This window comes from Trachypithecus francoisi, unplaced genomic scaffold, assembly GCF_009764315.1.
Source record: "Trachypithecus francoisi isolate TF-2019V2 unplaced genomic scaffold, Tfra_2.0 Lachesis_group8, whole genome shotgun sequence".
Taxonomy (NCBI): domain Eukaryota; kingdom Metazoa; phylum Chordata; class Mammalia; order Primates; family Cercopithecidae; genus Trachypithecus; species Trachypithecus francoisi.
Window position 1 is genome coordinate 9,754,737 of NW_022681473.1, and position 8,441 is coordinate 9,763,177.

The 8,441-nt window shown below is 49.9% G+C and overlaps 1 long non-coding RNA gene across 1 annotated transcript; it reads right to left on the reverse strand.

Moving 5' to 3' along the window:
- Nucleotides 1–1,059: 1,059 nt before the first annotated feature.
- Nucleotides 1,060–3,666, reverse strand: LOC117081126. The gene is made up of 2 exons (XR_004436106.1): nucleotides 3,070–3,666; nucleotides 1,060–2,817 (listed from the first exon to the last, which is right to left on the reverse strand). It is a non-coding gene; the product is annotated as an uncharacterized LOC117081126 (long non-coding RNA).
- Between the last annotated feature and the right edge of the window lie 4,775 nt (nucleotides 3,667–8,441).

An 8,441-nucleotide genomic window follows, 5' to 3' on the forward strand; every position in this document is an offset into this window, starting at 1 on the left:
ACCTCCAAGACTGCCAGGGAGCTAGAAGAAAGGCAGCGCAGACACCCCTCATGACCCTCATAAGGAGCCAGCCCTACTGATGCCTTGATTTTGGACTGCCAGCCTCCAGAACTGTGGGACAGTGCATTTCTTTCTTTTTTTTTTTTTTAGACGGAGTCTCACTCTGTCACCCAGGCTGGAGTGCAGTGGCACGATCTCGGCTCACTGCAAGCTCCGCCTCCCGGGTTCACGCCATTCTCCTGCCTCAGCCTCCCAAGTAGCTGGGACTACAGGCGCCCACCACCATGCCTGGCTAATTTGTTGTTGTTGTTGTTGTATTTTTAGTAGAGATGGGTTTTCACCATGTTAAGCCAGGATGGTCTCGATCTCCTGACCTTGTGATCCACCAGCCTCAGCTTCCCGAAGTGCTGCGATTACAGGCGTGAGCCACTGTGCCCAGCCAGGACAATGCATTTCTATTGTTTAAGCCACTCAGTCTGGGGCAGGTTTTGAGAACAAGTTCAGGTCTGGAAACAGCAGGGGATCATTCCTTTCTGTTGGAGCATCCGGCCTTGGCCTTCTGTTCATCCATTCTTGGTTGCTTTTCATTCTATTTGTTGAACAAAACCCTTGCTGGCTGCCTAGACACCTTCCCCCCTGAAATGCTATGTCCTATGAGCCATTTCCACAGGCCGGGCAGGGCAGCTCCCCCATGGCTATCCCAACCCTGCTGTCCATTCTGATCCTCTTGTTTGTGACAGACAATTAAGTGTTGCCCTTTGACCTGTGCTACTCGGGAATCCAGCCATTCCTGTGGCTATGGGAGAGCTCAGATCCATGGCAGCCCACCCCTGCCAGGCCCAGGCCACTGAGGGCAACCCCCGCAGGGCTGCTCAGCAACGCCCATGTCTCCTTGACAGCTCAGACCTTATCATTTGGATAAAGAGCTGGAACCTCCCAAAGAACTTGGCCAGCTGGTGGGTTTTCCACCCTGTTCCGTGGTGAGCAGGTCTGTGCAAATCTACCTGCAAAGACCAAGGGAACTGAGAGGCTGAAGAAAGAGGCTGATAAATCCAGTTCCTTGTAAAGAAATATTTAATAGGGACTTAGGAACAGAAGTGATGTTCCGGGCAGCCACAAAACGGTAGATCCCCACATCTGCCCTGCAGAAAGTACTTTTATAGCAAGTTTTTAGGGTAAAACGTGTGCAGGTGGCCATGCCTCCGACTTCACTGCAAAACTCATATCTACTTGGGGAGTGGGTCAGCTAAGCATCTTTACAAAGTGTTATGTATTGTACAGGCATTGTTTAAAGAGCTTACTGCAGAGTACCCTGGTATGTGGGGGTGAAACATGCATCATCATATGGCGGTTTTAAGATGGCATCACTCTTGCCATGCTGTTTTCCTGTACAATCTACAACAGAAGAGCCATTCTGGCTTGTCCACTTCTCTGAGACTTTGCATACCTTCCTCCAAGGCTGTTTTGTCATCTCCACTTCATCGTCTATGCACTATCACTTCTTCCAAGCTTTCAAGAACCCTCTCAAGTGCCAGGCACTGTGGCTCACACCTGTAATCCCAGCGCTTTGGGAGGCCGAGGCGGACAGATCACTTGAGGTCAGGAGTTCAAGACCAGACTGGCCACCATGGCAAAACCCCACCTCTACTAAAAAAAATACATTAGCTGGGCATGGTGGTGCATGTCTGTAATCCCAGGTACTCGGGAGGCTGAGACAGGAGGATCACTTGAACCTGGGAGGTGGAGGTTGCAGAGCCAAGATTGCACCACTTTACTCCAGCCTGGGCAACAGAGAGAGACTCTGTCTCAAAAAGAAAAAGAAAAAAGAACCCTCCCAAGCAACATATCAGAATCATCTTTCCCAGGGCCTTTTTAGGGGTTAGGAGTCTTTCTGTACTAATTAAGTCTCCAGTCTCCAGCTTCTACGCAGCCTCCCTTGATCCAGAACCTTCAGAGTCCACATCTAGGAATATTCTCCAGACCCGGCTGGTCCCTGCTGGCTTGCTCCCGCCACTCCTCTGCTTTCTAATCCCTCTTGGTCCCTGGCATGTGAAGCACATCCTTGGTCAGGTCATGCTGAGATCTGATCCCAGCTTTGAACCTGGTGGTCAGGAGGGGAGGTGGGGACAGACGCTGGAGAAAGAATGCCTTGTCTTGTAAAGTACCTTCCCTTAGTTTCTGCATGGTCTTTAAGTAAGAGGACCTCTGTCTTCCAACAGAGGGAATGGGCCACTTCTGCAGGCCAGAAGGTACAGGAGAATCTGGGGGTTCAATGTCTCAAGAGTGTCTCCCCAGATAGTCCATCTCAGATATCAGGGACCCCACCCTCCCCCTCAGGGCCCTGACTTTGGAGAAGGGACTTCTCTGGGCTGGAAATTTGGCCTTCTCTGAAGTCCTGCACCTTGTCTTCTGCCTTCTGACCCCTGGCTGTAGAAGAGAAGCATTTCCTTAAATTCTGCCAAGGAATCCTGATTTCACTTTACATTGGTGATCCCTGGCCCTGAACTTGTCATTTTCCCTCTTCTAAGTGTCAGTAGTGTTCAGTGACAGCCTCCCCACTCCACGGCCTTCTCACAGCTATTTTCCCATCTGTCTCTTAACACCAGTGATATTGCATGAGCTGGGCATCCCCATCCACCTGAGTCCTGTCCCAGGTGACCACAGGCGGAGGCCTGAGCAGCTGCTCTGCCACCTCATGCCAAGGGCCTCCTGCAACGGACTCCAGTCACCAGGGGCCAGCGGGGCATCCTCCTGCAGCATCCCGTCTTTGGGGCCAGCTTCCTGGGGCCCCTCCTAGTGCTCCCTGCCTTCAGCTGTCTGAAAGCAGAGCCCAAGACAGGGATTTACTAGAAGGCTCATCAAGACAAGCCCCCCAGGACGTGAGGGCAGAGGGGCGGGGAGGAGAAGGGGCTCGGTAAAGGCGTGGTGCCAGGGTAAATACAGCTCTGGCAGATCTGCAGGGGGCCCTGGGGTTTTGACTGTACCCCAGAGGTATCGCCATCTAGAGGCAGGCGAGGGAACAGCCTTTTGTACAGTTAGCGGTGGGCTGTGGGCGTCTCCTGAACCTACCAGGGGTTGTGGCTCCATTGGCTGAGGATGCTTCTCCAAGGAAGGAGGCAGGGAGCCCGGGAAGCGGGGTGGGGTCGCGACACCGACAGTAGCTGCCAGACCAGCCATGCTGTGCTCAGCTCCCTCAGGCTGTCACTCATCAATCACCATGTCACTATCTCTGGGGCATGTCAGTCACCATCGACGACGTGTCCCCCAAGTTGCAGAGAATGCAAATCCAGCCCTGCAAGAGGCTCTGTTGGCCCTCTCCACATGGGCTTGAGGTCAGGGGTGGGGGCACGTTCGGACTGCCCTCCTGCCTCTCTGAAGAAGATACACCAAGTCCCGGCTCCAGCTCTCCGGCCTCTTTGGTAGCTGGGCGGGTGGCCATCCAGGAGGCCCATTCTCCATGCCCAGCTTGGCAAGGCTCCTCGGGATGCCGGACTCGCTGCCCCTGTTTTCTTATAACTTCAGCCCAAAGGGACCCAGAGTCTGAGGTTAACACCCCGTCATCCCAGCGTGAGCGGCGCCTGACTCCAGCTCTCGACTCCCCCGCCTCCTATCCCCTGCACTGGGCTCACCCTGCACTCCCACCTGCAAATCAGCAGAGCAGAGGCCAGCGCTCCCGACACCCAGCACCACCCAGAGCGAGGCAGGGGGAGCTGAATGGCCGGGAGCGCCATCTAGTGGGTGCCAGGGGCGAGTCCCTGAAAGGGACTGGAGAGCCAGGACTGGGGCAGGGCAGGGTGGTGTCCCAGGGAGAGCCGGGGCCCAGGCGCTGGACAGCAGAGGACGTAAAGGGAGAGGCATGGGACAGCGAGGAGCCAGGGTGCTTCTGGGACGCATGAGACCCATCCCGGCCTGCCCCTGCCCTGGTAAGCAGGTGAGTCGGCTCACGCAGGACTCACCACATCCAGTCTGTCTCCTCTCCAGACTCTTGGGAAAGTGTCACTTAAAATCCATTTGGGCTTGGTGTTTACTTCATTCCAAGGAAAGCCGTAAGGAAAAATTCAGAAAAAGGGCGAGGGTCTCCCTGCTCCACAGTGGCAGGCAGGGGCATAGTGACATTTACCCCCTCCCCGCACCTGGCCTTGAACGTGGCAGGAAAGAGAACTGAGCCACCTGTCACCCAGAGGGGGAGGGGGAAGGTCAGAACTCCAGCCTTCCCACAGCAAACACGCCTGCCGAGCAGGAAGCAAGCGGGCTCCAGGCAGTGCAGACATGTGCGCTCAAACGGATGTTAACAGTCTGGAAGAAACTGACCTGGCTGTTAATAGAAGCTCTCTCGTGGGGAAGGGGCAGAAGACAGAGCTTTCACTTCTCAATTCATACACTTCCCCAAAATGTGGTGGGATCATGAGGAAACTGCACTTTCAGTTTTGACCTCTTTTTGTATTTTTTGAGTTAAAATGCAATTGGGAACAATGGGGCGTTAAGTGCCTTGGTGTGGAAGGCTGCAGCATCACCAGTGAAATGCTGCATCAGACCTGGATAGGATCCACCCTCGACTCAGGGCTGTGCAGACTGGGACCCAGATCCCGCGCTGTGGGAACGGAGCCCTGCTCCACTGTTTACATGTTGTCTCTGGCTGCGGCCTCCTGTGACAGCAGAGTTGAGGAATTGCCACAGAGACTGTTACGGCCCACAAAGCCTAAAATATTTACTCTCTGGCTCTTTATGGAAAAAGTTTGCCAACTATCAAATTGCAAGAAATACAGGGACCGGGGAGCCTGCTCAACAAAGCTAAGGGGACGTGACCAGCAAAATCCAGACCACGGGCAACCATAGGACAAAGCACCAGTTTCTTCAATACATAATTTGCAACAGCAACCTGCTTACCAGAGGCCAGGAAAGGGAGGGGGAAAGGAGGGGATGAAGAAAGGCTGATGAATGGGTACAAATGCTTAGATAGAAGAAATAACATCTGGTGTTCAATAGATCAGTAGGGTGACATTAATCAATTGCACACCTCAAAATTGCTAGTAAAGAATAATCCTAATGCTCCTGGTGCAAGGAAAAGATAAACATTTAAGAGGATGGACATCCCAATTACCCTGATTTGATTATATGAATGTATCCAATTATCATTCACATCCCAAAACTAGATACAGCTAGTGTATTTCAACTTTTATAAAGAAAAGAAAATGGGCAGGGTCTGAGGGCTCACGCCTGTAATCCCAGCATTTTGGGAGGCTGAGGTGGGCAGATCACTTGAGGTCAGGAGTTCCAGACCAGCCTGGCTAACATGGTGAAACTCCTTCTCTACTAAAAACACAAAAATTAGCTGGATGTGGTGGTGTGCACCTGTAATCCCAGCTGCTCTGGAGGCTGAGGCAGGAGAATCACTTGAATCCGGGAGGCAGAGGTTGCAGTGAACAAGACTCCATCGAAAAGAAAAGAAAACAGAAAAGACAAGACAGAGGGAGCCCATAGATTTAAAAGAGGCTGAGCAGTGACAGATAATAGAAGTGTGGATGGTAAGAAAATAAAGTCTCATTTTTCATGGTAGCAAGTGAGATCTCAAATCCGAGATCAGCAAGTGAAGAAAATCAGTAATTAAGAGTAGAAGCCATTTCACTTAGAAATGGAGGTTTAAGAAAAAGATGAGGCCAGGCACGGTGGCTCATGCCTGTTATCCCAGAACTTTGGGAGGCCGGGGCAGGTGGATTACCTGAGGTCAGGAATTCAAGACCAGCCTGACCAACATGGTGAAACCCCATCTCTACTAAAAATACAAAACCTAGCCAGGCATGGTGGCGGGCACCTGTATTCTCAGCTACTCAGGAGGCTGAGGCAGGAGAATCGCCTGAACCCGGGAGGCGGGGGTTGCAGTGAGCCGAGATCGCACCATTGCACTCCAGCCTGAGCAACAAGAGCAAAACTCCATCTCCAAAAAAAAAAGAAAGAGAAAGATGAAACATCTACTCAAAAACTGAAAGTAGGTGCCCCTAATGAGGGGGTTTCGGGAATCAGAGAAATGGAGCAAAGAACTCTTTTTTATTTATATAATTTTAAGCCTAGTGGTAGTGTTTGAATTTTTTAACTATGTATATGTTTAAACAAAATATTTAAATATTAATATTTGAATCCAATAACAACTTAAATTTTTTTAATTGAATTGAATATATGTATAATCTTGGATTAAGGAAAGCCTTTTTAAACATGACCTGAGGCCGGGCACTTTGGAAGGCCAAGGTGGGCAGATCACTTGAGGTCAAGAGTCGAAACCAGCCTGGCCAACCAACATGGTGAAACTCCATCTCTATTAAAAATACAAAAATTAGCCAGGTGTGGTGGTGGGCGTCTGTAATCCCACCTACTCAGGAGGCTGAGGCAGGATAATCACTTCAACCCACGAGGCGGAGGTTGCAGTGAGCCGTGATTGCACCACTGTACTCCAGCCTAGGCAAAAAAGCAAAACTCCATCTCAAAAATAAATAAATAAATATAAATAAATCAAAAAATAAACATGACCTGAAAACTAGAAACTAAATAGTTGAGTTGATCTATGTGGCTGCATGAGAATCTCAAACTTCTCTCTGAGAAAGCTATTATATATTATATATATAATATATATATATAACTATACAACTATATATATATATATAGTTGAAAGACTACTGACAACTGGAAAAAAGATTTGTAACAGATAATACAGATGAAGGGTTAATATGATCGGTTTTTTCCCACAAGCAACAGAAACTGACCTTAGTTGACTTAAGCAGAAAAGGAATGAATATCAGGTATCACCACAGACTCTCCGGCTGGGCAAGAGAACCAGGCTTGCAGACCTCTCAGACAGGAACAGAAATCGTGCTCCAGCTGGTCCAGTAAAGACACCATGGCCACCTTTTTACTGTGTCCTGGGCGCTGCCACGGGTCAGCTGTCATTGCTTTCACTGTCTCTGGAATCAAGTATGCACGGCTTCTGCTACTTCTGGCCAGTAGCTTTCAATTTCATTTCTGAGGCAAGAGCCTCTGAATGGCCGATCCTCAATCGTAGGCCTACAGCCTGCAAGGGAGACTGGAAAAGTGGGCCCCTGGCATCTTCCACTTCCATATCAGAAGTCAGTGAACTCCCCAAACATGGCAGACAAACAGGCACAGGACATGAAGAGGCAACTGACAAAACAAGTGTGGAATTAGCCAGTAAATATATAAAAAGCTGTTCAGCCGCACTAATATAGCAGCTGCTTGTGGTTGCCTACTCTGAATCAATTCCCACCTTCTTCCTGCTGGCAGACCCTGATGTGGTTTGGATATCAATCCCACCTGCCAGTGACTCAGTGGGAAGCATGCACCCAGTTCCCATCAATGAGCTGGCGAGGCAGGTCTGCCAGGGGACTTCCAGGAAAGACTTCTGTATTAGTCAGCATAGGTTAGCTGCTATAACAAGCATGCTCCAAACCTGTAGTTTAACACAAGTTCATCTCTTGCTCATGCAAGTCCAATACTAATGTCCTTGGTTGGGTGCTTCTCCCATGCAGTTTTCTGGCATTGCAGTGACTTTGAAACCTGAGATCCCTCCATCGTGGAGCCCCGCCATCCTCAACATGTGGCCTTCCAGGTCACAGCACATAGGAATGCCACGGAAGGAGCATATGTTCCTTCTGCTCACATTTGATTGGCTAGAACAGGTCACATGGCCACAGGGACCTAGCCAGCTACAGGAGAAGCTGGGAACTGTAGTTTGTGTCAGGAAGAAAATGAACCAGATTTAGCTGGGCAAGGTGACTCACACCTGTAATCCCAACATTTTGAGGGGCCGAGGCAGGAGGATCACTTGAACCCAGGAGTTCAAGACCAACCTGGGAAACATAGCAAGACCTCATTTCTATTTAAAAAATAAAAAATAAAAAAGATTAGCCAGGCATGATGGAGTACACCTGTAGTCCTAGCCACTCAGGAGGCTGAGGTGGGAGGATGGCTTGAGCCCAGGAGGTCGAGGCCATAGTGAACCAAGATCATGCCACTGCACTCCAGCCTAGGTGACAGAGTGAGATCCTATCTCAAAAAAACCAAAAACAAGAAAAGAAAGAAAAAAAGGATGGAAGAGAGGGAGGGAGAGAGGAAAGGAGGGAGGGAGGGAGGAGGGAAGGAGGAGGGAGGAAGGAAGGAAGGAAGGAAGGAAAGAAAGAGAGAAAGAGAGGAAAGGAAGAAGGGAGAAGGGAGGAAGGGAGGAAGGAGGGAGGGAGGAAGGAAGGAAGGAAAGAAAGAAAGAAGAAAGAAAGAAAGAGAGAAAGAGAGGAAAGGAAGAAGGGAGAAGGGAGGAAGGGAGGAAGGGAGGGAGGGAGGAAGGGAAAGAGAAAGAAAGAAAGAAAGAAAGAAAGAAAGAAAGAAAGAAAGAAAGAAAGAAAGAAAGAAGAAAGAAAGAAAAGAAAGAAAGAAAGAGA